The following is a 27,973-nucleotide window of genomic DNA, read 5'->3' as shown; positions in this document are numbered from 1 at the left end:
ACAGTTTCAGGTTAAGAACGGACCTCTGGAACGAATTAAGTACGTAACCAGAGATACCACTGTAGTTGCTTTGGAAGACGATAATCAGGCATCTAACACTGGTGATCTTTGCTTCTTCTAGTACACTGGCATTAGTTCGCCTGTCTTCCCAGGTGATGTGTAATATTTTTCAGCGACACTGTTGATGGAATCTTTCGAGGAGTTGGCGATGGCATTTATAAGTGGTCCACGTTTCACAAGCATACAATAGTACAATAGCTTTGTAAACAAGCATTTTGGTTTCCCTGCGAATGTCCCGGTCCTCAAACACTCAGACAATGTTGAGCTGGGTGGACCAGTGATTTGACCCAGCGTAATGATGTTCACCTGTCTACACCATCACTTGCAGGGCTGGCCCACTCATGAGGCCTCTCCCCATATGGATCAACCCAGACCCTGTGGTCATCCTCTAAGGCCCTTTGTTGTGTGCCCCTTCCACAAGAGGTCTGGATGGTGGCAACACGAGAACAGGCCTTTTCTGTGGTGGCTCCCTACTTGTAGAATGTTCTCTCCAGGGAGGCTTGCCTGGCGCCTTCATTACATATCTTCAGGCACCAGGCAAAAACATCCCTCTTCTTCCAGGCCTTTGGCTAATTAAACAATCTATGACCTGTGGGTTAAACTACAGAGCCTAGGACTTGCTGATCAGAAGGTCGGCAGTTCGAATCACTGCGAAGGGGTGAGCTCCCATTGCTCAGTCCCAGCTCCTGCCAACCTAGCAGTTCGAAAGCACGTCAAAGTGCAAGTAGATAAATAGGTACCACTCCGGCGGGAAGGTAAACAGCGTTTCCGTGCACTGCTCTGGTTCACTAGAAGCGACTTAGTCATGCTGGCCACATGACCCGGAAGCTGTACGCCGGCTCCCTTGGCCAATAAAGTGAGATGAGCGCCGCAACCCCAGAGTCGGCCACGACTGGACCTAATGGTCAGGGGTCCCTTTACCTTTTTGACCTTTTAAGCTGCTTTTGGGGGGAGGGGTTATTGTTTTCGTTTGTTATTATGGTATACATTTTTGTGTTTTTGTATTGTAAACCCCCCTGTGATCTGAAGGGCAGTATACAAATTTAATAAATCATAATACTGAATTGAATGTGCTCAATCTGCTTTTGATAAGGGACACTGTGGCTGAATAGACTTTTTTTTAAAGCCCTTGCAGAGAATCTAATGCAAAGCTAGTTCTTATTTGTTTCCTTAAAAGAGAGAGAGAGAAAGAAAGAGAGTCTTGCTCACTGCATCACATTTCGTGTGCAGGTGGATTTAGTCCTTATTTCAGCAACTTTCAGTCATTTATTTCTGATTTCCGGAAATAGTTCCTTTTGCTTCTCAAAACAACCCAAATCAAATTTTGTACATCAGTGCTACTAAGCTCTTCCCATTGTTACCACTGAATGTCTCCGATTTGGCACCAAAGTTGGCAAGGATCTGCCATCTACACAAATGTTTATTTTAAATTAGACTTTGCCTGTCCTCATCCTTGGAATTCTGCCTTGCAAAGTTTCTTCATATTTTGCCCCTTCCTACTCCCCTCCCTCTCCAATCCTTTAATCTCATTTCATTTCTTTGTTGCTTTGCTTTAATGGGCAATTCTGTTCTCATAAATAGAAATGTTCAGTGGTATTCTGCTGCAATTCAATACAGTTGTGTTTTTCGACTGGAAAGTTTTTTATCAAAAGGTTGGGTACTGCTTTATGCTGCTCCTGCATAGGATAAAGGGATGGAGTTCAATTTGTCCTAAGCGCTTTGATCCCGTTGTGTACAACTTTCTGGTTTATGTAGACTTCTGTTTAAAGAAAAAACAAGTTTTTCATTATGGCTAAAAGCTATTCATGTTTTGAACAGTCCGGGATCTGGGGTTTAAGAGTGAGAGATATTTATTTTTAAATGTTTTATGAGGTTAGATATTTAAAAAAAGTATAAAATCTTTCTTTTCCTGTTTCTAAGCAATAAGCAACAACAGAGTAGTTGTCTCTGGTTAAAAAGAAAAGAAAAGAAAAGGTAAAGGACCCCTGGATGGTTAAGTCCAGTCAAAGGTGACTATGGGGTTGTGGCGCTCATCTTGCGTTCAGGCCGAGGGAGCCGGCGTTTGTCCACAGACAGCTTTCCGGGTCATGTGGCCAGCAGGACTAAACACCTTCTGGCACAATGGAACACCGTGATGGAAACCAGAGCAGCGCACGGAAACGCCGTTTACCTTCCTGCCACAGTGGTACCTATTTATCTACTTGTACTTTGACGTGCTTTTGAACTGCTAGGTTGGCAGGAGCTGGGACAGAGCAATGGGAGCTCACTCTGTTACAGGGATTTGAACCGCTGACCTTCAGATCGGCAAGCCCAAGTGTTCAGTGGTTTAGACCACAGCACCACCTGCCTCCCAGTAGTTGTCTCTGGTATCTCCCCCTTAAAGGGGGAAATGTGGAAACCAGTTTTCCTAGACAATCTATAGTACCTTTCACCAACCTAATGTCCTCTGGATGTTTAGGGCTACAACATACCTGTCAATTGCCCTGGGAAAAACCAGAACAACCCATTTTTTGTGTGAGAGTATAGTAGCCATTTTGGGTGCTTTGTTCTCTCGCGATTTTAGGCTGAGATCTCGTACAAAAAACATGCTTTTTCCAGGTCCACGATCTCAGTGCCCCAAAATGCATGTTTTTGGGTGCCATGCCCCCCAAGAAGCATTTTCCCCAGATCTGTGATCTCATGTGGGTCATGGGACTCATGCAGGATTTCAGATCCGGAAGATGGTGTCTCAGATTTGGGCTGCATCATGTTGGCAGATATGCTACAACTCCCGTTAAACCCTGTCTGGAAAAGAAATAGCAAAAGAGGCATATATATTTAGAGACAATATGCATAGTCCCTGGAGAATGTCCATATTGCCCAGAGAATGTACAAAATGCTATTAGGGCCTGTTGAGGGTTATGCATATTGAGTGGGAAATGTGCACAGTTCCTTCTTCATGGAAAGATAATGTGCACAGTTTCTATGTGGCCTGGTGAATGTGCACAATGACTGGTTATTATGCACATTAACCGCTCAACTTACAGTCCTCTCAAAGAGAAGTCTGTGCAAACCTGTTTAGAAAGTAGCCTACAGTACAAAAGCAATGTTTGCATTGTGGTGCACACTTTTGCTTCTGGCCCTCCTAACCACTGGAATGTGGCCCCCAAATGGTTACTCAGAAGGAAATGCGGCCCCTGAGCTGGAAAAGGTTCCCAAATCTTGGACTAGAGCAAAGGTGGTGCTCTCTCGATATTGGTGGACTCCAGCTCCCAACAGCTCCAGTGAGCTTGGCCAATGGTGAGGGATGATGGGAGTTGTGGTCCAGCAGCCTTTGGCGGCACACCTTGGCTAGAGTGCCACCATGCCTAAGCCTGTATCTTGTGCTTCCTGCTCACTTCTGGAACTGCAGGTGAATGCTGACTGCACCAGCCCCGAAATAGAGCTTGTTTGTATGCATGGAGCCTCATAAAGCCTTTTTCTGGCTGCACAAATGTCTCCGGCATAACAGACGTAGGCTGCAAAGCTATTTTGGGCTTCTCTTGAGCACCTGCTGTGCTTTGCTTCACGGCAGGTGTGGGGCATTTTCCTAGCCTGGAGGAGAGTCGTCATAGCCTGTTGTCTTAGTCAGCCTGGTTCTTTGGACCAGAATTGCCATGATCCGCTCTGAGTTCAGAGGTGTTTTCCATGTACCTTGGAAATGTAGGAAGCTGCGCCTTATATTGAGTCAGACCATTCAGGGGCGGAGGAAGGGGGTTGCTGTGGGTGCGGTCTGCCCTGGGTATCACCGCTGAGTGGGGTGGGGTGACAAAATGCTGGGCAGTACTCACCGTAGGGCCTGCAGCGTGGCTGAGCCATGCGTCTCTCCAGGGAGAGACATGGTGGCTTGGGTGCGCGCAGCCTCTGCGCTGCCCAAACAGTCCGCCTGCTGCCTCCCCCCCAGCTGTAGGGCAGCTGAGTGAGAGGAGGCAGGCAGACTCCGGGGGCCCTGTGGTGCACCCCGCCCCTATGGGTGGCTCGCCCCGCCCTCACCCTGCCCCAGGTGCCCGAGCAGCTTCCTTCGCCGCTGAGACCATTGGGCCCATCAAGCTTAGTGTTGCCAATTCTGACATTCCCCAGTGAAAATAGGGACATCCTATTCCATAATAGAGAGACATAACCTTGCCAACAAAGGTCCGTATAGTTAAAGCTATGGTTTTCCCAGTAGTGATGTATGGAAGTAAGAGCAGGACCATAAAAAAGGCTGATCGCTGAAGAATTGATGCTTTTGAATTATGGTGCTGGAGGAGACTCTTGAGAGTCCCATGGACTGCAAGAAGATCAAACCTATCAATTCTGAAGGAAATTCAGTGCTCACTGAAAGGACAGATCCTGAAGCTGAGTACTCTGGTCAACTCATGAGAAGAGAAGACTCCCTGGAAAAGACCCTGATGTTGGGAAATATTGAGGGCACAAGGAGAAGGGGAAGACAGAGGACGAGATGGTTGGACAGTGTTCTCGATGCTATTATTGTTGTTGTTGTTGTTGTTGTTGAATGTTGTTGTTGTTGTTGCCTCTTTCTTGCTTGGATGTGTGCACAGATTTGCCTACTGTTGTTGTAGTTGCTATTTAGTCATTTAGTCGCGTCCGACTCTTCGTGACCCCATGGACCAGAGCATGCCAGGCACTCCTGTCTTTCACTGCCACCCGCAGTTTGCTCAGACTTATGTTGGTAGCTTCAAGAACACTGTCCAACCATCTCATTCTCTGTCTTCCCCTGCTTCTCTTCTCATGAGGTGGCCAAAGTATTGGAGCCTCAGCTTCAGGATCTGTCCTTCCAGTGAGCACCCAGGGCTGATTTCTGTAAGAATGGATTGCAGTCCATGGGACTCTCAAGAGTCTCCTCCAGCACCATAATTCAAAAGCATCCATTCTTCGGCCATCAGCCTTCTTTATGGTCCAGCTCTCACTTCCATACATCACTACTGGTAGCTTTAACTATATGGACCTTTGTCGGCAAGGTGATGTCTCTGCTTTTTAAGATGCTGTCTAAGTTTGCCATCACTTTTCTCCCAAGAAGCAGGTGTCTTTTCATTTCGTGACTGCTGTCACGGCTGTAGCTTTAGCTTCACTTAAATACCTGCCCCGCCATAAGGAGGCAGCAGAATGTTGGGGCTGGGCTTGGAAGAGCGCATGATGAGCCTAAGCCAAGACTGCTTGGTTTCTCCCACCCCAGAGTCGCGAAGTTAATTGGCGGCTCTCGAGATTCCACTGCCGATGCTCCTAGTCAGGCGGCGACGCTCTGAAGCGGGAGGCAACAAAGACAGTTCTGTTTGGCAGCCTTGCCCGAGACATTTCCGTGCCAGAATCCATCACTTGGGACGATGGGCCTCTGTGAGAGTCGTCATTAAAATGTATCTGTTTTCCCTTGCCTTTGAATGAAGAGACTGATTATTCCCGACATCCAGCGAGACCCAGTGCATTTGCTTCTCGCAGATATTGCTTATTTGTGCTCTGAGATGGGTTGCCTTGCTTTTTCTTGCATTAGAGAGGACTTTTCCTCCGGAGGAGTTTCTCCCCGCTCCAAGGGCAGGAGACTGATATTCAAAGTCTGAGGCTAGAATTGATGGATTTCAATTGATATGGAAGTGAACCTTCTTGAGCTGTGTGCATAATGTTTTCAGGTGGGAACAGGAAAGGGAGGAGGAAAAGTAAAGTCCCGTTTTCAATGGCTGCGTTTGGATTATCATATAATGCAGAGATGAGGAACCTCCAGTCAGAGAGTGGGGGACAAACGCAGCACTCGAGACTGCTTTTTCTGGCCCTTGAGGCTCTCCTCAGCCACGCCCCTCAATAGTCCTGTTTTATGGCCAACTTTGCTGTTTTTGCCTGGCTGGAATGTGTCGTTGAACTCTAATAATGCCTCTTTCTTGCCTGAATGGAGGACAGAGGTGTGGAAACTACCCTATTCAACAAACAGGAAAAAATAATAATTTACTGCTCTGTTTACATTTGCTATTCTGTCCTCTTTGGCCTCTCCTACCACTGGTATCTGGCCCCCAGAATGTTGCCTAGCAAGGAATGTGGCCCTTGAGCTGAAGTTTTCTCACCCCAATATATTGGTTTAATAAGCTGAGATACAAATGAGCCTTTCCTCTTGTGTATGAACTGGGAAACGTTGGATAATGACTGGACATCCATGGCTTCAAAATCTAACCTGGCTTGGTCCAATGGATCAGCCATTAAGGGAAACCATAGTGAACTGAAGACTTCCTGGCGTGATCCTCATCTGACAGCTGTACTTTCCTAGTTCAGACTCCACTGACTGTGGGTCATCTGGAAGGGAGATGAATGGGGCCCTTGGATTCAGGACACAGCATCTTCTCGAAGCTGTAGGGGGCCACAGTGTCCGTCCCCCAGCTCTCAAGGTACCATTTTAAATTCCACCAGTTTCCTCTATGCCTGAGGGCATTGTGGGAAATGATGGTTCGCAGCTGCCTGCCATCACTACCTGGTATGCCTGGGGACAAGTCCACCAGTGTAGGAGGACTCCTGCTAGAATTGATTCTGCAAAGAGGCTCTTCAAACCTAGAGCCAATCCCTGCCTGACCTGTTACCCAATATCTGATCCCGCTGCAATTTGGTGGGGAAAGTAGCTGTTCCTCAGGGTTGTAGGGCCATAGCTGTCAACGTTTCCCTTTTTAAAAGGGAAATCCCCTTATTGCGAATAGGATTTCCCTTAAAAAAAAGGGGAAAGTTGACAGCTATGTGTAGGGCTCCAGAACAGGGTTTCCCAAATGGGTCTCCAGCTGTTGTTGGACTACAACTCCCATCACCCCTGACTGTTGGTCCTGCTAGCTAGGCACGATGGGAGTTGTAGTCCAACAAGAGCTGTGACATTTGCTGCTATGACATTTGCTGCTACAAGATTTAGTGATGGCTGCCAGCTTGGATGGCTTTGGAAGAGGATCAGATAGATTCATGGAGGACAAGGCTCTCAGGGGCTACTAGCCATGACAGCTGCCATTTATGATTACAGTTGTACCTCAGAAGTCGAATGCCTTGTGAGTCAAACGTTTTGGCTCCCAAACGCTCCAAACCCGGAAGTGATTGTTCCGGTTTGTGAACGTTCTTTGGATCCTGAATGTCTGTCGTGGCTTCTGATTGGCTTCAGGAGCTTCCTATAGCCAATCAGAGGCTGCACCTTGGTTCTTGAATGTTTTGAAAGTCGAACGGACTTCCGGAATGGATTCCATTTGACTTCCGAAATACGATTGTTTTTATTTCAACAATTTGCATTCCGCTTAATCACAGCTATCTCTAAGTGGTGTGCATGCGACCCAATACAATAAGACTAAAAATGAGTTGAAATTATAAAATCAGAATTCAGTTAAGAAGTCTTCAGGAAATGTCAAACATTCAACAGCGAAGGGGCCTGTTTGACTTCAACTGGGAGGAAATCGCACAAACTGGACCCACAGGACTGAAAACACTTGGAATAGAAGCTGTGAATTCCAAGCCATGGGGGGGGGGATCACTAACAATGATTCCCCCAAAGACATCAGGGATCAGAATGTAAATAATCAAGCCATCCCTGAATTATCCTGGACCCAAGCTGTGAAAGGCTTTGTAAATTAACACAAGAATTTCGAACCTGGCCTTGTAGCATATGCACAGCCATTGCAAGCATTTGAATAAATTCTACCTCCAGTCTTAGATGCAGGAAGCCTCTGAATACCAGTTGCTGCGAATCACAAGTTGGGAGATCGCTGTTGCACCCAGGTCCTGCTGGTGGGGTTTCAAGAGGCAACTTGTTGGCCGCTGTGAGAACAGGATGTTGGACCAGATGGGCCACGGGCCTGATCCAGCAGGGCTCCTCACTGGTTCTCATAAGAGTAGGCAGTTGGAGGATGGATGGCAGCTAACAGATTGAGGTTGAATCCTGACAAGACAGAAGTACTGTTTTTGGGGGGCAGGAGGCGGGCAGGTGTGGAGGACTCCCTGGTCCTGAATGGGGTAACTGTGCCCCTGAAGGACCAGGTGCGCAGCCTGGGAGTCATTTTGGACTCCCAGCTGTCCATGGAGGCCATGGAGGTCAATTCTGTGTCCAGGGCAGCTGTCTATCAGCTCCATCTGGTACGCAGGCTGAGTCCCTATCTGCCTGCGGACAGTGGTGCATGCCCTGGTTATCTCCCGCTTGGACTACTGCAATGTGCTCTACGTGGGGCTACCTTTGAAGGTGACCCAGAAACTACAACTAATCCAGAACACGGCAGCTAGACTGGTGTCTGGGAGCGGCCGCCGAGACCATATAACACCGGTCTTGAAAGACCTACATTGGCTCCCAGTACGTTTCTGAGCACAATTCAAAGTGTTGGTGCTGACCTTTAAAGCCCTAAACGGCCTCGGTCCAGTATATCTGAAAGAGTGCCTCCACCCCCATTGTTCTACCTGGACACTGAGGTCCAGCACCGAGGGCCTTCTGGCGGTTCCCTCACTGCGAGAAGCCAAGTTACAGGGAACCAGGCAGAGGGCCTTCTTGGTAGTGGCGCCCTCCCTGTGGAACACCCTCCCACCAGATGTCAAAGAGAACAACAACTACCAGACTTTTGGAAGACATCTAAAGGCAGCCCTGTTTAGGGTAGCTTTTAATGTTTGATATATTACAGTATTTTAATTTTTTTTGGAAGCTGCCCAGAGTGGCTGGGGAAGCCCAGTCAGATGGGCGGGGTATAAATAATAAATTATTATTATTATTATTATAGGAGAGTTTGCAGAGAGGAGGAACTGCATGAATAATGTGTGCATTTCTCTCTAAGCCCTTGAGAAATCCCATGCAATAAGCTTGTTTTGAATTCCATACAATACTTTATTCTTTCTCTCTCGCAGTAAGAATTTGTTCACAGCAGAAAGGGGGGGGGGAGAACACAACCCCTAAACCAATAACCCACCACATGACAGATATTAATTGTTTGATTCAGGCATATCCATTTTGCTTTAATGCGTTTATTCGTGTTACTCCCTCAAAGCGGGAATGAACGTTGTTCTCATAAATCCAGAGAGACAGAAAGAGAAAAAAACATGCCCCGAAGTTGTACAAACATTTTTTGGGGTTGCAGAAATGGAGCTATACAGTGGTGTGTTTGCATGTGTCTATTATTTTTTTAAAAACCGCCCGAAAATGAAATAAACAGACCCGCAAAAGCTTTCCTCCACACTCCAATCTCTAGACCTAATTAGCTCTCTGCAATATGGCACCTTCCCAAACATAAAGGCAGAGAAGCCTCCCAATAGCCTGAAATCAAATTATTTGACTGGGCTAATTGACATGTAAAACAACCAATCCCTCTGCCTTTTTTTGCTCATCCAGCCAGCGGCAGACCTTCCCCATGAATTCAAATCCATGTCAGTGATTAATCACATGGCTAGACGGTGCGTTTTAGATCGGAGCATTAAGTCTCTCTGTGTTCTCAGTGTCTGTGCAATACTATTTATAGCATCAATTAACTCCTCATCTTTGGAATATGCCGTTTGACACATCTGTTACAGAGCCCACACAGATACTCGGCTGTGTGCACAAACTCCCTATTGTTCCCATCAGGGCCTTATTACGGCCGGGACCCACCCAGACATTGACACTGGGATTGTTTTCTTTCCTCTCCTGAAGCCTCAGGGCTCAATTCTATAATCGGAGTACAAAGAATCAAGAAATCATTGCCATAGCCTTCTAACTTGCCATCAAGGCCCAAACCGATAATCTCCAAAGTTAATCCAAAGTCACTCATTCATAACTACAGTGGTACCTTGGGTTACATACGCTTCAGGTTACATACGCTTCAGGTTACAGACTCCGCTAACCCAGAAATAGTGCTTCAGGTTAAGAACTTTGCTTCAGGATAAGAACAGAAATCGGGCTTCGGTGGCGTGGCGGCAGCAGGAGGCCCCATTAGCTAAAGTGGAGCTTCAGGTTAAGAACAGTTTCAGGTTAAGAACGGACCTCCAGAACGAATTAAGTACTTAACCCGAGGTACCACTGTACATTGGATTGCTTTGCTTGGACTCCTGGTTCTGGGTGTCACATTGAGGAAGGACTTTGCGGTCCTCCAGACAAGCATTTGTCTTGTTTTGCTTGCACGAGGCTTAAATTGAGGTTAGACTGTGTTGGGGGTTTCACTGAGCACCTGTTTTGATTTGTTTGTGGAGTGGTTAGACGCCAATGAGCATTCATCCTGCACCCATCCCTATTTGCTTGCACTGTGTTTCTTTGTTCTTCCACGAATCATTTGTTCACCTCACACTTTTCACTGCATTTTGCTGCCACTTTCCAAACTGCGTTAAATAAGTTGGAGTTTGTGCTGGTCCCGGGGGCTAACCGAGAGGTGAGGTCCGAGTCCAGTCCAAGGTCAATGGTGTGGTATAGAGGCTGTCCGTCAAAGCTGTAGCTGGGTCCAAGGCGGGGAGTCGGGTGGGGTCAGGAACTCTGGCAGAAGAGCAGGACAGGGTGCAGGCAGGAACAGGCTACCAACAACGTTCTCCCACAACTTGGGACTGGGGCTGGCCGGCTTTTATCTGCCCCGAGGCATAGGGCGGCCCTGGTCCACAGGTGACTTGCCTCTCCTGGCCTGGAGGCGAGCACTCCTCCTGCAGGAACTTAGTTCCCTCTGCCTCTCTGCCCTGAGCCTCTGCAGCTCAGGAGAGGCTGGAGGGTTACTGGACCCAGAGGCAACCTCCTCTTCCCCTGACGGGGCTGAGAGTGGAGCACCTGCAGGCAGTGGGTCCTCCATCACCTCAGGGGCCAGAGCAGACTCAGCTGGTGCCTGCACCTGAGGATCCAGCACAGGTGAGGACCCTTCAGGCTCAAGCCCCAGCCCCGGCTCAGCTGGTTCTGGATGCGGGGACTCCTGTTCAGGCTGGGATTCCTCAGGTTCAGCCTCTGAGTCTGAATTCCAGACCATCACAGAGTTCTTGTTATTAAATATACCAAGAAAAAAGCACACCAAGAACTCAGGCCAATACAAGTTTAGTAGTGGGAGTGGTCCCTACTCGCAAATCAATAGTCAATTGTAACTAAAACTAATCCATTCAAAATAACTTACTGTGATGGCCTGGGAATCTGATTCAGAGGCTGAACCGGAGGAATCCCAGCCTGCACAGGAGCCCCCGCCTCCAGGGCCGGCTGAACTGGGGCAGGGCCTTGATTCTGAAGCGCCTGTACCTGTGCCGGATCCTCAGGAGCAGGCACCAGGTGAATCCACTCTGGCTCCAGAGGTGGTTGAGGACTCAGTGCCTACAGGTGAGTCTCCCCCTGGGCCCAGTAACCCTTCGGCCTCTCCTGAACTGCAGAGGCTCAGGGCAGAGAGGCGAAGGGAACTGGTTTCTTCCAGGAGGAGTGCTCGCCTTAAGGCCAGGAGAGGCGGGTCTCCTGGGGGCCGGGACCGCCCCTGGCCTCAGAGAAGTTAAAGGCCAGTCAGCCCGGTCCCAGGTTGCGGGAGCAACGTCGTTGTTGAGTACCTGTTCCTGCCCGGACCCAGACCTGGCTCTCCAGTGTTCCTGTCCCCGCCCGGCTTCCTGCTTCGGACCTCGCCCCGCTCCTTGTGAACTGTTTCCAGGCTAGTGACCCAGGACCGGACTTTGACTACGCCAATGATAACCTTCCCCCCGGGACCAGCACACTTACTGATTTCTGATCCCTAATTGGATATACATATCCTTATGAGTTTGAGTTTGTAATCTCTATTTGAGTCTGTAATCCTTGTCAGAATACATACTTTTGAATGGATTAATTTTTGTTACAATTGGCTATTGATTCGCGAGTAGGGACCACTCCCACAAACTGTGACATGTCTTCTTCTTTGTGGCTCTTGGGCAGGCATCCCCAAACTCAGCCCTCCAGCTGTTTTTGGGACTACAATTCCCATCATCCCTGACCCCCTGGTCCTGTTAGCTAGGGATGATGGGAGTTGTAGTCCCAAAACAGCTGGAGGGCAAACGCTGGGGATGCCTGCTCTAGAATCACAAGAGCACTTCAATGCACTTTACTTGTCCAGCCTAAATCTGCAGGTTGTGCTTGAATCGCTCCATCAAAAGAATGACAGCTCAGAGGCACCCATTGACAAACTGCTGTCTGTCTATCAGAGAGCCACCTGGGTGGTGAGACGTCTGGATGCTATGAGCTATGGGGGGTGGCTAGAAGAGTTGAGTATGCCTAACCTGGGGAAGAAAATGTGAAAGGTAGACACAGCTGCTGCCTTCAGCTGTCTTTTGGGGACTTTTTAGTTTCAAGAAAAGTTGAGTAAGAGGTGACATGATAGAAGCTTATGAAATTATGTATTGCCTGGAGGAAGTAGATAGAGAAAAGTTTTTCTCCCTCTCTCACCACACTAGAATTTGTGGACTTCCAATGAAGCTGAACGCTGGGAGATTTAGAACAGGTGAACGAAAGGTCAATGGGATGGTGGGAGCTGTAGTTGAACAACATAGAGAGAAGCAAAGGTTCCCTAGCCCTGATCTAGACTGAGAGAAAGAGTTATGTATAAATCAACAGCTTGCACACTTACATTTTTAAAATAAAAATGGCCATGTTATGTACTGAAGTTCTCACCCTGGGCCAGCAGGGGGATACTGTAGATAGTTATGCAAAGAAGGGATTGAAAGTGACGTTCAGTGATTGGATAGTTTTAGAAAATTGTTACAGTTACGTTGTACTAGAGCTCTATATAAGCAGGCTGGCTGAACCCTTCAGTTCAGTTCTGTCCTGGCCTGTGAATAAACAAGAGCTGTTTGAAGAATCGCTGTGTCATCTGATATGTTCACCCACAACTTAACAGGCCAAGCTAATAAAAGCATGGTGTTATTGACCCTAAATGTGGTACCCTGAGACTGAAGAACCAGGATCCAGTTTGGATGGACACTATAACCAAAGCATACCTATTTGTTTCTAAAATTCTTGTTAGTTTGTTAGTTTGTGTGTGAAGAATCCGTATAACAAAGGGGGGAAAGATGCAGTGTAGGAATCAACTTGCTAAATAAGAGCCGTGAGAGGTCAGAGTAAAAGAGTGAAGCCTGTTTCTGTATGGTTCTGTTTTGTGGAATACAGTCGTACCTTGGAAGTCGAACGGAATCCATTCTAGAAGTCCGTTTGGCTTCCAGAATGTACAGAAACCGAAGCGCGGCTTCTGATTGGCTGCAGGAAGCTTCTGTAGCCAATCAGAAGCTGCGGAAGCCCCATTGGACATTCGGCTTCCAAAAATATTTCACAAACTGGAACACTAACTTCCGGGTTTGCAGCGTTCGGGAGCCAAAACGTTCGAGAACTAAGCTATTCAAAAACCAAGGTACTCTACTGCCCTCTTATAATTGTCTCTAGTTGGCTTAAAGGTTTCCTCACTTTATTACAGTGGTACCTCAGGTTACATATGCTTCAGGTAACATACGCATCAGGTTACAGACTCCGCTAACCCAGAAATAGTGCTTCAAGTTAAGAACTTTGCTTCAGGATGAGAACAGAAATCATGCTCTGGCGGCGCAGCAGCAGCAGGAGGCCCCATTAGCTAAAGTGGTGCTTCAGGTTAAGAACAGTTTCAGGTTAAGTATGGACCTCCGGAACGAATTAAGTACTTAACCCGAGGTACCACTGTATTTGGTTTCAATATTAACAGAGTGGGCATATCCCCCGGTTCCAGTGAAGACATATTTTTTTTGTTAGATTATGATGATGAGGATATGATTTATATAATTATTTTCGATTCTGATTCCAACTTTCAGTTATGCAGCGATCTTCTGATCCAGTTATTTGTACTAATTTAGCTCTGTTTTCTTTTACAATATGCTTTGGGTTTGTGTTGATTAATAAAATAAAACATTGTTTTTTTTAAAAAAAAGGATGAGCTTTTCCAGAAAATAATAGACCACTGAGCAGTAATAATAATGATGGTGAGGAACAAACAGCACTGAATTAGCTTAATTGTGTTCTGTTTGTTTGTTTAATAGAGAATGAAAAAACAGGGAACAAATGCATTTTCGCAGATGCGGAGTGCCTTTAATTTTCAGCGGAGCCCTTGAAACGTTGTCTTCAGCCTTATTTCAAAATAAGAAGAAAAAATAATAATTACATTTGGATTAGGCGAGAGCCCCAGCACCCTGACTGAGAGAGCTGGTCTGGTGACTATGAAGCGAAGGATATTGGCATGTTGACAGCACTGAGCTGATGGGGAGAGGATTAATGGGGAGCTGGGCCTGATTTATACTTATTTCATGCAGCTCAGAAATGGAGACAAGGAAAACTAGTGAATTTATTTGGTCTTTTCTTTCGCTGGGGGCAGGAGGGAAAGTCTCTAAATGGCGCGGTGTTGTAAATACCAGTGACTTCAAAATACAGTGGTACCTCTGGCTACGAACTTAATTCGTTCTGGAGGTCCGTTCTTAACCGAAACCGTTCTTAACCTGAGGTACCATTTTAACTAATGGGGCCTCCCACTGCCGCCGCGCCGCCGCCATGTGATTTCTGTTCTCATCCTGAGGTAAAGTTCTTAATCTGAGGTACTACTTTCGGGTTAGCAGAGTCTGTAACCCGAAGTGTTTGTAACCCGAGGTACCATTGTACGATGCTGGAGGTTACAACCTTCTTAGAAAGTGGCCTTTGTTAGCCTCGTGGCGCCCCCCTACCCCCACGTTTGGGCTGCCACTTTCATCAGTCTGAGGCAAAATGGGCACCAGGTTGGCAAAGGGGAGGAGTTGGAGGGTTCCAAACCGGAAAGGGAAGGGTGTGCAGGATGAAACCCAGAAGTGTGGCTGCCCTAGAGGAACCTGTGGGGCCAATGTCACCTCGCCCGCCCCCGCCAGATGATGTGGCAATGCTATACTCAGACTTGGAGGACTCAGTGTGGCGAGAAACTCCCCTCATTTCATCTCGGCAGGAGACAAATCCTTTCCTCCTCAGCAGGAGGAAAGAATTGTCTGTCCTCTGCTTGATGACATTCCTCATTTGCTGACTTCTTCTGTGCTAATCTGTCAAAACTTGTAAGCCTCCTTATCGCTTCATTCACTTGCTAGAGCAAGGGGGGGGGGTCCGTCAGTTCCTCAGAGCACCGTGACATCACTTCCGCTCTGAAAAAGACAACCCTGGGCTTAGATTGCCTGTGTTAACCTCCACAACCCTGCTGGCTTTTAATACGTGTATAAAACTGTGACACCCGTTAGATTTGTGGAAGAGATGCAAGCACATGCCTGAAATTTAGGTTTGCCTAACTGAAGTGAATCGAACCACTCTGCTTTGTTTGATTTGACTGGGAATCTGGTTTGGTTTCCAATGCTGATGTTGCTGGTCTGCTAGTACAGATAAGTGTCTCAGGGTCCCCCTTAGGCTTAAATCAGATACAATTGATTTCTGTCAAGTGGGGGCGGGGCATAATGGTGTCTGGGTCCAGAAATGCTTGTGCATGCTGATTGGATGTATCTGTCTATTGCTGTTGTTGTTTAGTCATTCAGTTGTGTCCAACTCTTCGTGACCCCATGGTCCAGAGGTTGTAGGGCATGGGACTTTTCAGTTTAGAGAACAGGCGAGCACGAGACAACATGATTTGTTGTTGTTTAGTTGTTTAGTCGTGTCCGACTCTTCGTGACCCCCTGGACCAGAGCACGCCAGGCACTCCTGTCTTCTACTGCCTCCCGCAGTTTGGTCAAACTCATGCTGGTAGCTTCGAGAACACTGTCCAGCCATCTCGTCCTCTGTCATCCCCTTCTCCTTGTGCCCTCCATCTTTCCCAACATCAGGGTCTTTTCCAGGGAGTCTTCTCTTCTCATGAGGTGGCCAAAGTATTGGAGCCTCGGCTTCAGGATCTGTCCTTCCAGTGAGCACTCAGGGCTGATTTCCTTCAGAATGGAGAGGTTTGTTCTTCTTGCAGTCCATGGGACTCTCAAGAGTCTCCTCCAGCACCATAATTCAAAAGCATAATTCAAAATCTGTCCATATCTGCATGCAATTCAATGTGTAAATGTGCATGAAGTTCAGCGAGGGAGAGGAGTTCGTGCACAGTTCCTTGGTCCTGAACAAAGAATCTAAAGAATGTGGGAGTTTGGGGGGTATTTTTATATTGTGAACTGCCCTGTGATCTTTGGATGACAGCCGATATAGACATTTAATAAATCATAATAATAGTGTCAGGCTTTCTCCTCGTTTCTGCAGCAAGTCTGAGGAAGTTCCATATGCTGTAGGAAACTGATAAGTCACTTGTCAGTTTCACCCACACAGTGAAGATGCTTCTCTTAGGAAAGAGGGTGTCAGTTTCACCACTGTTCTTGGTAGCCATTGTGCAAGGAATCACTAGATGAAGCACAATCAGTGCTGAAAATGAGAGCGATACAGCAAGCTTCCAGCACTACTGTGCACAAAATACATAGGATGACGGCGACATGGAGTTCCCTGTGTAGAGCAATTGATTGTTCAACCGCTCTGGGAATTGTAGCTCTGTGAGAGTGGTGGTGGTCTCCTAACAATTCTCAGTGCCCTTAACAAACTGCAGATCCTAGGTTTCTTTGGTGGACGCTGTGACTATTCAAAGTAGGTAAGGTAAGGTAAAGGATTCCTGGACAGTTAAATCCAGTCAAAGGCAACTATGGGGTTGTGGTGCTCATCTTGCTTTCAGACCGAGGGAACCAGTGTTTGTCCACAGACAGCTTTCCGGGTCATGTGGCCAGCATGACTAAACCGCTTCTGGCACAATGGGACACCGTGATGGAAACCAGAGCACACAGAAATGCTGTTTACCTTCCTGTCACAGCTGTACCTATTTATCTACTTGCACTGGTGTGCTGTCAAACTGCTAGGTTGGCAGGAGCTAGGAAAGAGGAACGGGAGCTCACCCCGTCGTGGGGATTTGAACCGCCAACCTTCTGATCAGCAAGCACAATAGGCTCAGTGGTTTAGACCACAGCACCACCCGCGTCCTTATTCAAAGTAGGATCATAGTGTTATCAGTGTTGTGACCAAAGAAATTTCCTTCAGTTGGAGAATTCCCAACAACAATGGAACCATCCACACCTCCAGAAAGGGGGTGTTCCAAACTGGCACACCACCATCACTATGCTAAAGCCCCTTGGGTCTTCCTTTCCTCCATCTCGGGCTCCCTAGATTGACACTCTGTTAAGGTTCTTTCCATCTCATAGTCAGATTGCTTACACTCAGCTGAAAGCCACAAGACAAGAGGTCTTTGACCCTTGCCAGGCACCAGATTAACTGTACCTGGGGAGGCAGGAGGGGAAACAGTGTGAAGAGGAAAGGAGCTAAGGCAGGGGACGTTCTACTCCCTTGTAGGGTCTGGGTGGAGTTGGGATGAAGAGACTTGGGATGCTATATACAGCGTTTCAGTGCACTGCTCTGGTTCGCCAGAAGCGGCTTAGTCCTGCTGGCCACATGACCCGGAAGCTGTACGCCGGCTCCCTCGGTCAATAAAGCGAGATGAGCGCCGCAACCCCAGAGTCGGTCACGGAGCGGTACCTATTTATCTACTTGCACTTTGATGTGCTTTCGAACTGCTAGGTTGGCAGGAGCAGGGACCGAGCAACGGGAGCTCACCCCGTTGTGGGGATTTGAACTGCCAACCTACTGATTGGCAAGTCCTAGGCTCTGTGGTTTAACCCACAGTGCCACCCGCGTCCCTCAACCTAAAAGGTAAAGGTAAAGGGACCCCTGACCATTAGGTCCAGTCGTGACCGACTCTGGGGTTGCGGCGCTCATCTCGCTTTATTGGCTTTAAAACCTAGATGGCTTTAAAAGAGGATCAGACAAATTCATTGAGGAGAATGGCTACTAGTCACAATGGCTATGCTCTGACTTCGCAGTTGAAAGCAGCAATGCTTCTGAATACCAGTTGCCGGAAACTACAGGAGGGGAGAGTGCTCTAGTGCTCGAATCCCACTTGTGGGTTTGCCACAAGCATCTGGTTGGCCATTGTGAGAAGAGGGTGTTGGTCGAGAGGGACCACTGGCCTGATTCAGTGGGGCTCCCCTTGTGTTCTGCATAAGAGAGGTCTGCTTTGCACATCTCCATATTGCCAGTTTGTTTGGCATATGTGACTTTTTTGTGAATTATCACTTTGCTATTTTGTTCTTGGAACCTGAGTTTTATTAAGCTAATTGTTAATTTAAAAACACTGTGGGACTCCCAGTTTTCTTAGCATTGTGAATATTAAATTCCAGCTCATGGGATCACCGAGGCTTGGTCGAGGCTGCCTAATTTCTAAAATCAGCAGTTGTAATCTCATGTTGAAGTGTTATTCTTCCCTGTCCTTTTTTCTCCCCCTGCTGAGGCACAACTTTCATTGACCTACCCATACAGTTGAAGCTTTAAATAATTCCAGAATTCCTTCTGAAAGGAATGTCTAGTTAGGGAGCATTTCTTTTTCTGGATGGCATTTCCTTTTGCTCTCATTTCCTCCTTGGCAGAGCTCTTTGTTTCACGGGTTGCTTTTCTTTTTCTTGGTGCTGAACAAAACCTCCTAACCAGCCCTATTTTTGTTTCCTCTGACACCAGCACGCTGTGCCTGCCTCTCTTGCCCTTACATTGAAATCACCTTCTTTGTGGGTTCCTTTTCGTTGGCATGGGATGGTGGGCAACGAGCCAGATTGGAAGTTGGCCAACCAGAGCTAGGGTAGTTGTGTGGAGGAAGCATCCTGCTCGGGTGAAACGAGGCAAGGCAGATCTCAGGCTGGGTGTATGGTGGGCTGCCAGACTCAGAGCTCTGATGTTGCATCAGCAAGGAACAAACTGACTCTCAGTCCTGTATAGCAGCAGCAACATGTGCAACCTAATTGTCAGCTGAGAAAGGTCCCCCATGCCATGATCCACAGGGATGCCCACTATCAAAGAGAGAATTCACCCAAGGGGAGGGCAGAAGTTTCTGGTTCTCTAGGCAGGACAGCAAGGCACCGTCAGTACCTTGGAGGAACATAATGGTGTGGTTTCAGGACCATGGACAGTGGTCCAGCAGTTGAGACTGAGCATTCAAGTTGTTTCAGCAAGGTCCAGGAGCACCTGGCTGAGTTTTATAGCAGAATTAGATAGTTACTGACTGGAAGTATGTCTCTAGTCCACATAGTTGTAAGAAAAAAACTTAGGCGTAGCTAGGGATGGACGAATCTGATAATCTTACTTTCTCTTGGTTTCTCATTTTTCCACTCTTTTAAGTTCAGTTCTTCACATTTTCCTATCAGTTCTTGATTATTTTTTTAAAGTCCTCATAAAAATTCACAAGCATTTTAGTGTGAATTTCTCCTAATACACACATCTTTGTATGTAGTTGTGTCTAACATACACACTTTTGCAAAGCAGCTTTCCCTAATACTTTTTGGATCTTAATTTTCTTAATACATGCATTTTAAGGTGTACATTTTTGTAGCATGCTATGTGGCTGGAGAACTGCATTGCAAAATTTTGGATCTGTGAATTTTGAAGGATAGTTTTGAGATGGTTCACGCATTTTGGAAAGTGCAAATCAGGTAGGTCCACCTTTTAAATACAATTGGATTTAATTTCTCCCCATCACTGTGTCTACCAAAGGAGGATACTCCAGTTACTAACCCCTCTAGAACTAACTTTTCTTCTTTCCTCCTCTCTTCTCTTACAGTTGATTCGACTTGAGGCCTTCTATGGGTTTATTTTCCTCTAACTTTTAAAGTGCGATGCCCCAGCTTCATTGACACAGAGACGTTCCTAATCTTATTGGGTGTGTATTGCCTGGTTTTCAGTGCATGCCTTCCAAATCTGCATGAGAAATCACATGCCCTTGAATGCTGTTTGATTACTGTGCCATCACATCTAACCTGCTCCATGAGCTATCAATTTCATTGCAAAGAGGATACTGTCTTTGTCCTGTCGTCTTCAAGACACTCCTCAAGTGCACAACTCTACACTCTGCAAAAATATTCTAGGGGTTATACTCAATGCTAGACCTTCTCAGAGTAGACCCATTGAAGTTAATCATCAATTTAAGAAGGATATTGACAAGCTGGAAAGTGTACAGAGGAGGGCAGCCAAGATGAGAAAGGGCCTGGAAACCAAGCCTTATGAGTAACAGTTGAAAGAATTGGGTATGTTTAGCCTGGAGAAGGGAGGACTGAGAAGTGATATGAGAATCACCTTCAAATATCTGAAGGGATGTCACATGGTGGGTGGAGCAAGCTTGTTTTTAGCTGTTTCACAGGGCAGGACCCTAACCAATGGATTCAAATTACAAGAAAGGCGATTCTGAATAAATGTTAGGAACAACGTTCTAATGGCAAGAACCTTCAACAGTGGAATGGGCTACCTGGGAAGGTAGAGGACATTCCTTCATTGGAAGTTTTTAAGCTGAGCTTCAATGATCATTTTTCAGGGAATCTTTAGCTATGATTTCTGTATTGCAGGGAGTTGGACTAGTTGACTCTCGGGCTGTCTTCCAACTCAACAATTCTATGACTAACTCAGGCCCTTTAATTTCAGTGGGTATACTCTAAGTAGAACTTAGTTGGATACCACCGCCTGGTCTATTTTCTTGCACTTGTGCACAGCATGGAACAATTGTTAATTTGCTATTCAAATTAAGTCTCTGGCCCTTGTTGCTGACTGACCAAAAATGCTTCACCAACATGCTCCTCTCCCAGAGGCTCTCAGGAAGGTTGCATCCTGTAGTGATGGGTAGGGAATAAAAAATTATGCAAGATCTGGCTCGTGCATAATCTTTTGACTTTCTGCGGCAAGTATTCACCTATCACCAGTTTTGTTTATGGGTGGTGTTTTTCAATCCAGTTCCATTTTTACTGCAAACGATGGCAAATTTGCAAATGGCAGCTCATTTTAACTTCACAATTGGCACTATAGCTGGATAAAAATTTGGAGATTCAGTTAACTGAGGTTGTAAGGAAGGAATAAGGAGCGCAGTTTGTCCTCAACTCCAACAATTTCTCTCCAACAAACACTTCCGCTTTCTCTCACAAATGTCCAGCCCATGACAACAGATGCTCTCACTTGAGAGTAATAAGGAAGAGATCTTTAATGAGTCAGAGAAGAAATACAAGCACAATGACAGGTGATACACTCCAGCCAAGCAACAGAAAAGGCGAGACGAAGCAACAGTCCAAGTCTTAAGTAATCCAAGATCAGAACTGCACAGAAGCAATGGAGGTGTCCCAGTTGGGGTGGCATGTCCACCTGGCAGGCTGTTAAAGACAGGGCTTTGGCAATAGGGTACGGTGAAGCCGAGAGCAGACTCAAGCCTCTTCCCCTTCCTCCACGTGCGCACGACGGATGATCGGGGGTAAGTTATTCTCACTCTGCTGGAGCCTTAGGGTCCCCACTCTTCCATGAGGGTTTTTCGGGGGTGTGCCGAGCCCTGGCGGCACCCTCAACCCTTAAATTGCAGGACTTGTGTCGTCTTTTACTCCGACGACACAAAGCCCGCCGCTATAACCTCCGCAGCAGACCGGAAGTCTCCACTTGCAAGACTCTTGTGCCTTGCAAGACTGCTGAGCATGCAGACATTCACTGCATCAGGGAGGCTACGTCTGTTCCCAGAGATGGGAGCGCTGCTGGTTCTTGGCCACCAGGTTGCACCCTCCACTTCTGACTCTGCTTCCTCCACACCCTCTTTTTCCTTTCCCCAGGAGGGAAGAAGGCAGAAGGGATTCCTGTATCCAGATCTCTGTTCCCTGGCTTCAGCCTAGCCCCAGGTCACCCACCTGTTTCCCCCTCCTTGTCCACACACATTTGATCACATGGAGCATGTTCACACATGTGACCACACTGGAAGTGAGTGGGGTGTAGGTTTAGAGTGTTGGACTAGGACTTAGGAGACAAGGGTTCAAATACCCACTCAACCATGGAGCTCATGAGCTGACCGTGGGCTAGTCACTGCCTCTCAACCCAGCCTACCTTACAGAGTTGTTGTGGGGTTTAATTGAGTAGGGGGAGAAGCATACATGCCACCTTGAGCTGTTGGGAGGAAAAAGGTGGGATATAAGTCCAATCAATCAATCAATCAATCAAATATCAAGCATCTTTTGGAGCAAGTGGAAGGATGCTTCTGTGCTGCAAAGCAATGAGCCTCTTTTTGCAGAGCCTGGAGAGATAAGCTCCCCCCTCAGCCAAACACATAAGGCCTCCCTCTTCCATGCTCACCTTGGCTAGGATTGAATGATGAGCAGTCCAAGGGAAAGACCCCCATTCCAGAATGGAATCCTATGACCCCCTTTTTTGTATTGCCCATTACGCTATTGTCTAGACACCCTAGCTTTAATCTCTGCTTTTTCAATCTCCGCTTAAGACTCGGGCATTGCACAGCACAAAAGACAAAGCAACGAAACAAAAGGCCTTGCAGTGCTCATTGAAAGTGAGAATTCTTGGAGTTCCTTTAATGGGTGCCTTAATTTGCAAGGAACCGTAAGTGGCATCTGAAACAGGCCTCGGTGGTTCCTGAATTCTTCATGAGCACTTAAGAGGTCCTGAGTGGGGAGGTGGCTATTCCCCACCAACACCCGTCTCTGTTCTTAGCCCCTGCTTACAATTGGGAGCTGCCATAGTGCGTTTAATACGCTCGGATGTGCAAAGATAGTGGAGCCTGTGGGTTTAGCTTCCCATTGGCCCTGGAAGAAGCCTGGGGATGGGGGTTGGTAGCAGAGAGAGAGAGACAGACAGAGACAGAGAGAGACCCTGTACAGCTTCAGTCTTTTAAATGGGCAATGGAGCAGAAATATCCGGGATTCCTCCTGGATAGCCAGCCATAACCCAAGTCTCTCCATGCCTCACGGCTACAGAGCTATGCAGGCTTCAAAAAAGCACCCAGCAGTGTAGAATCTATAAAGCAGCATCAAGGGCCCTATTGTAAGATGTTGGAAAAGAGGGAGGGGAGCCACATAAGCTTATGTTGATGGGGAGTGGAAGGAGAGAGGTTTCCCTGCTCTGCCTCCAGTAGACAGAAGAGATATTTCTGGAAGGGGAGGGGTGTCATTCCTCCCTAAAGACATTTTCTTTCTGCTTACTGCAAAAGGATCTGGGGTTGCTACTTAGTCGGCCAGCATTAGAGCCCGAAAAGTCTTCTGCTTTCTCCTTTTTGTGATGGAGGACAAAGGGAGCAGCAGGTCAAAGGCTCGGACAGGTAAGCATCCTCTGATTCCGATGCCAGCCTAGAAATAGAAGAGAGGTTGTTGTGGCTGTTCAAGTCAGCACCGGGACTCTATGAGGACAGGTGGTAGGAAGTGAATGGAGTCCCTAGATAACACTGGCAGCATTTTGAGCAGAGGTTTAACACTGGTGATAGATGCAGCACGAATGGGCTTCTGCCAGGGGTCTCTGTGTCCTAATTCTAGTCTGTGGACCAGCAAAGCTGTAGCTCACTGGTGGAGCACATCCTTTGCACATCTGCTGCCAGTCAGAGTAGGCATTGCTGGGCTTAGATCAGCCTTCTCCATCCTGGTTCCCTCTAGATGTTTTGGAGCTCGGAGCATCTGCTTTGCATGCAAAAAGTCCCAGGTTCAATCCCTGGCATTGGCTGGGTTACAGGAAGGGAGTCTTTTCCAGCCCTACCTAGAGATGTTGGGGATTGGACCCATGACCTTCTGGATGTTAGGCCCATTGACCTCTGCTTAGCTTCAGGAGGGTAATTGAATCACAGCGGGAATGTTCACATTCTCCTCCACCCCACCAAGATCCCAATGCAGATAACATCCCCACCTTTTATTCTAAAAATATGTGCAAATCACTAATTTGATGCAGAAAGTCTGTGGCCCTAAACCTGCAACTGTAATGTCCTTTTAACCTTCATCACAAACAATGCATGGAAGCAATAACAATTGAAAAAGGGTGTCCCCCCCCCAGTTTTGACTGGGCTCCCTTTAGTCCACAAATGCAATTATAACATTTCTGTCTGGGGATTGTGAGATGAACAATGGGACACAACATGCAGGTGCAAAAACAGGAGGGAAATCTAGAAGATGTATTACTAGTGTTTCCTCTTCTTGATGCAACCACATGATAGAAACTTTTAAAGCAGAAGAGCCAGTGTGGTGTAGTGGTTAAGAGCGGCGGACTCATAATCTTGTGAACTGGGTTCGATTCCCTGCTCTTCCACATGCAGCTGCTGGGTGACCTTGGGCTAGTCACACTTCTCTGAAGTCTCTCAGCCTCACTCACCTCACAGAGTGTTTGTTGTGGGGGAGGAAGGGAAAGGAGATTGTTAGCCGCTTTGAGACTCCTTCGGGTATTGATAAAGCGGGATATCAAATCCAAATCCAAACACCTCCTGCTGACAAGGTAAAAGAAGCTCTAGAATTTTTTGTCGATAGCTTTTGAGACTCCCAGGACATGAAGCTGTCAGGCATGCACAGAACATGCAGGCCACAGAAGTGGTCCAACCACACCAGGAACCCCAGTTCATCCCAGAAGTCAAATACAAGATGCTCATGTTGCCTTTACTTGTACTCTGAGTGACGACTTTGCTGTGTCTGACTTTGCTGTCCATATTCTGAGTGAAGCTCCGCTCTCTTCAATGGAGCTCCATATGCTTCCATGTGTGTGTGAAGCTCCCAGTGTTTCTTCCATGTATACCATCAACTTCTGCCAAAGCTACAGGATCCCATTCTCCCCCTCCCCCTTTTTTTGCAACTCCAGAGAAAAGAGTCTCAGTTAAAGTGCTCGGCCATCTCTGCACAGAAATAGTACCATTTTGCAGGAGCCATTTCACTTTGCAGCAACCAAGCGACCTTGCCAGGTCAACGCAAAGTTAATTTTCACCCTGTGCCTCTGCGCAGGTGAGGATTATGCACCAATCCTTTCTGTGGTTCCGCTGACATTCCTTTGAAGAGGGATCAGAAATATATTCCTTTGTGTGGCTCCTTGCTTTCTTCCAAATCATTTGATATACTCAGCAGCCCCTACACTTCCTTTGCGGGAGGCGATGGCCACAGTGTCCTCTGCTTAACCATGTTTCAAAGCAGGCTGCTGCATGAATTGCCTCTTCCAGCTTGTGACAATCCTTGCTGATTAGCTTGTGCATGCAGACGATCTGCTAATGAGATGTGAAAGAGCATGCCAAGATCGTGCCTGTCTCCAGCAAGCTTACCTTGTCATCCTGCTCCCCATATTTCTCTCTGCTTTAAGGAAACCAACAAGAGGGTCACCACTGGAATTCACCTCCCTCTAATCATAAGAGACCGTTAGAGTAAAAATTCTGCAACCAGAAAAGCTGGGCTTTGTGACCTCCATGAAATATTCAGGCACACACCAATTTTGAGATTTTATGCTGCTGGGATGTGGAAAGGAGTTGAGGATTGGCTCTGAAGGCCATCCCTCTGGCAGCTGAAAATCTATTCAGCACTTCCTATGCTTCTGAGATTTTCAGCAGGCATTGAATGCAACCATTTAAGCATTGTATGCGTGTGTTCATAATGGCTAGAAACTTTTTTTTTAAGCAGAAGCTGGGATTCTTCAGAAGGTGAATTGTATACCTCTCATTTGTGCAGGATTTCAACTCCTGCATCCCACCCAAAAATAATCTTGATAACTGGAATGGCTGTATCTTTCTCTTTCACTATTACGTTTTGATGTCTGGGTTTGTGTGCATGTAAGCATGCTTAGCCTCTCTGCAATATGTCAGTTGTCTTATTTACAACAGCTGTCACATTTTGCAGTGTACATTGTGCTGTTATCCTCTCAATAAGGGCTAGTGAGCTAGTGGCTCTCAGTGTAAATGCTGTAGCATGTGAATATTTTCAAATGCATTTGTAGATTTTTTGCTTTGAAAGAAAGAAAGAAAGAAAGAAAGAAAGAAAGAAAGAAAGAAAGAAAGAAAGAAAGAAAGTCTGCCATGCTACAAGACAAAACACCACACCACACCACATTGGAGGAACCCTACTTTGGGCTGCCTCAAACCTGGAGCTGGCCCCTACCAGGCAGACAGCACAAGAAGGAATTTATCAAAAATTTGGTTGACCACCACACATTGCTAGCAAGCTGCATTTGAACCTGTTCATGAGCATCTATCCCTTCTGGGTTATGTGAATGAGCAGATTTGACCTTTGGGCTCGCACCCCCCCACTTTCCCTATTTTCTGCCATGACTTCAGGAAGGATATCAGAAGCATCCTTTTGCCCCTTTTAGCTAACAGCAGCTTCTTGTTAAGTATGAATTGGAGGAAACTCTGGTTTGTTTATGCTTTATTGAAGCATGCCAGGGTGAAGCTGTGGCTGATCTTAAGAACATAAGAAGACCTCCATCTAGTGCTGCAGCCAGATGCCTAGCGGGAAGTTTAAACCATAGTTTAAACCAGGCACCCCCAATCTTGGCCCTCCAGATGTTTTGGAACTACAATTCCCATCATCCCTGACCACCGGTCCTGTTAGCTAGGGATGATGGGAGTTGTAGTCCCAAAACATCTGGAGGGCCAAGTTTGGGGGTGCCTGGTTTAAACTAACTACAGTCCCTCAGTTCAAATGCACCAAGAAACTGGTTAATTTCAACTAGGAAGGAGATGCTTCTTCCATGCTCCTGAAGGAGGGAGTGCATGAGTCACATGCTCATTCACATAGCACTGGAAAGCCATTCCTAGCAGCCCAGGCTTCCTGAGCCTTGGCTCTCCAAATGTTTCTGGCCTATAACTCCCATGATCCCTAGCCAGCAGGACCAGCGGTCAGGGATGATGGGAATTGTAGTCTCAAAACATCTGGAGGGCCGAGGTTGAGGAAGCCTGTAGCAGCCCATCAACCCTCTGCCAAAATAGGGCGCCTCTTCTTAGCTTGCAATAGCACGTCTTCTTCCTCTGCTGTGTGACCATTTCCACAAGGACTCGGAGACGCAGGAAACAGGAAGGACAGCGGGGCCTGACTTCCTGTTTCCTTCCTTTCCTTTTATTAATCTAGATCTCTGAACTCCTGAACTCCAAAGCTGTCTTGCAATAGCACCACACCAGACTGAGAAGAAAGAAGGGGAGCGCTTTCTTTCCCATTGCAGTGCTGAGCTAGGCAGAGAGAAAAGTCTCCTCTCTTCCCAGTGCTGCAGTGGGGAGGGGGGCAAACACACCCCTCCGCTTATTGGCAGAAGAGTACGTGCAGGGTTGTCTTGAATACATGTGCATGTCTATACCCACTTGTCAATCAGTTCAACTTATTGTATACAGTGGTACCTCGGGTTACAGACACTTCAGGTTACAAACGCTTCAGGTTACAGACTCCACTTATCCAGAAATAGTACCTCGGGTTAAGAACTTTGCTTCAGGATGAGAACAGAAATCATGCGGCAGCAGCGGGAGGCCCCATTAGCTAAAGTGGTACCTCAGGTTAAGAACAGTTTCAGGTTAAGAACGGACCTCCCAAACAAATTAAGTTCTTAACCCGAGGTACCACTGTATATGGGACGCGGGTGGCCCTGTGGTCTAAACCACAGAGCCTAGGACTTACCGATCAGAAGGTCGGTGGTTCGAATCCCCGCAATGGGGTGAGCTCCCATTGCTCAGTCCCTGCTCCTGCCAACCTAGCAGTTCGAAAGCACATCAAAGTGCAAGTAGATCAATAGGTACCGCTCTGGCGGGAAGGTAAACGGCGTTTCCGTGCACTGCTCTGGTTTGCCAGAAGCGGCTTAGTCATGCTGGCCACATGACCCGGAAGCTGTACGCCGGCTCCCTCGGCCAATAAAGCGAGATGAGCGTTGCAACCCCAGAGTCGGCCACGACTGGACCTAATGGTCAGGGGTCCCTTTACCTTTACCACTGTATAGCCAAAGGCCTTCACAACAGAAAGCAAGACATTCCTCTAAAATCAAACAACACACAAGTCTGTAACTTACAGCATAAAAATTTAAAATCACAATGCATCACCACAACTGGAGCGAAGCTTCTTAGCTGCCAGAGAAAATTTGCCTACCAAATGTGTCATTTGTATTGGCTAAGAGTTCAGCTGTCACTTCCTGGGAGAACCAATAGAAAACTGGAGATAA

At 47.1% G+C, this 27,973-nt stretch overlaps 1 protein-coding gene across 25 annotated transcripts in view; it reads left to right on the top strand.

Moving 5' to 3' along the window:
- The window catches only part of ARVCF (ARVCF delta catenin family member), a 594,486-nt gene that overhangs the window by 257,820 nt on the left and 308,693 nt on the right, over positions 1–27,973 (top strand). For 17 of the 25 annotated variants that reach the window (XM_083589899.1, XM_083589871.1, XM_083589890.1 and 14 more), the window contains one exon: positions 19,641–19,739. The exons of the other annotated variants lie outside the window; for them this stretch is intronic. The gene's annotated coding sequence lies outside the window, so the exon portion shown is untranslated. The remainder of the gene's footprint in view (positions 1–19,640; positions 19,740–27,973) is intronic. 25 annotated transcript variants of the gene reach the window in all.

The sequence above is a fragment of the Podarcis filfolensis genome (assembly GCF_964270895.1).
Source record: "Podarcis filfolensis genome assembly, chromosome: 16".
NCBI classification, from domain to species: Eukaryota; Metazoa; Chordata; class Lepidosauria; order Squamata; family Lacertidae; genus Podarcis; species Podarcis filfolensis.
Note: the sequence above shows the minus strand (reverse complement) of the source record. Positions and strands in the feature narration are given on the sequence as shown.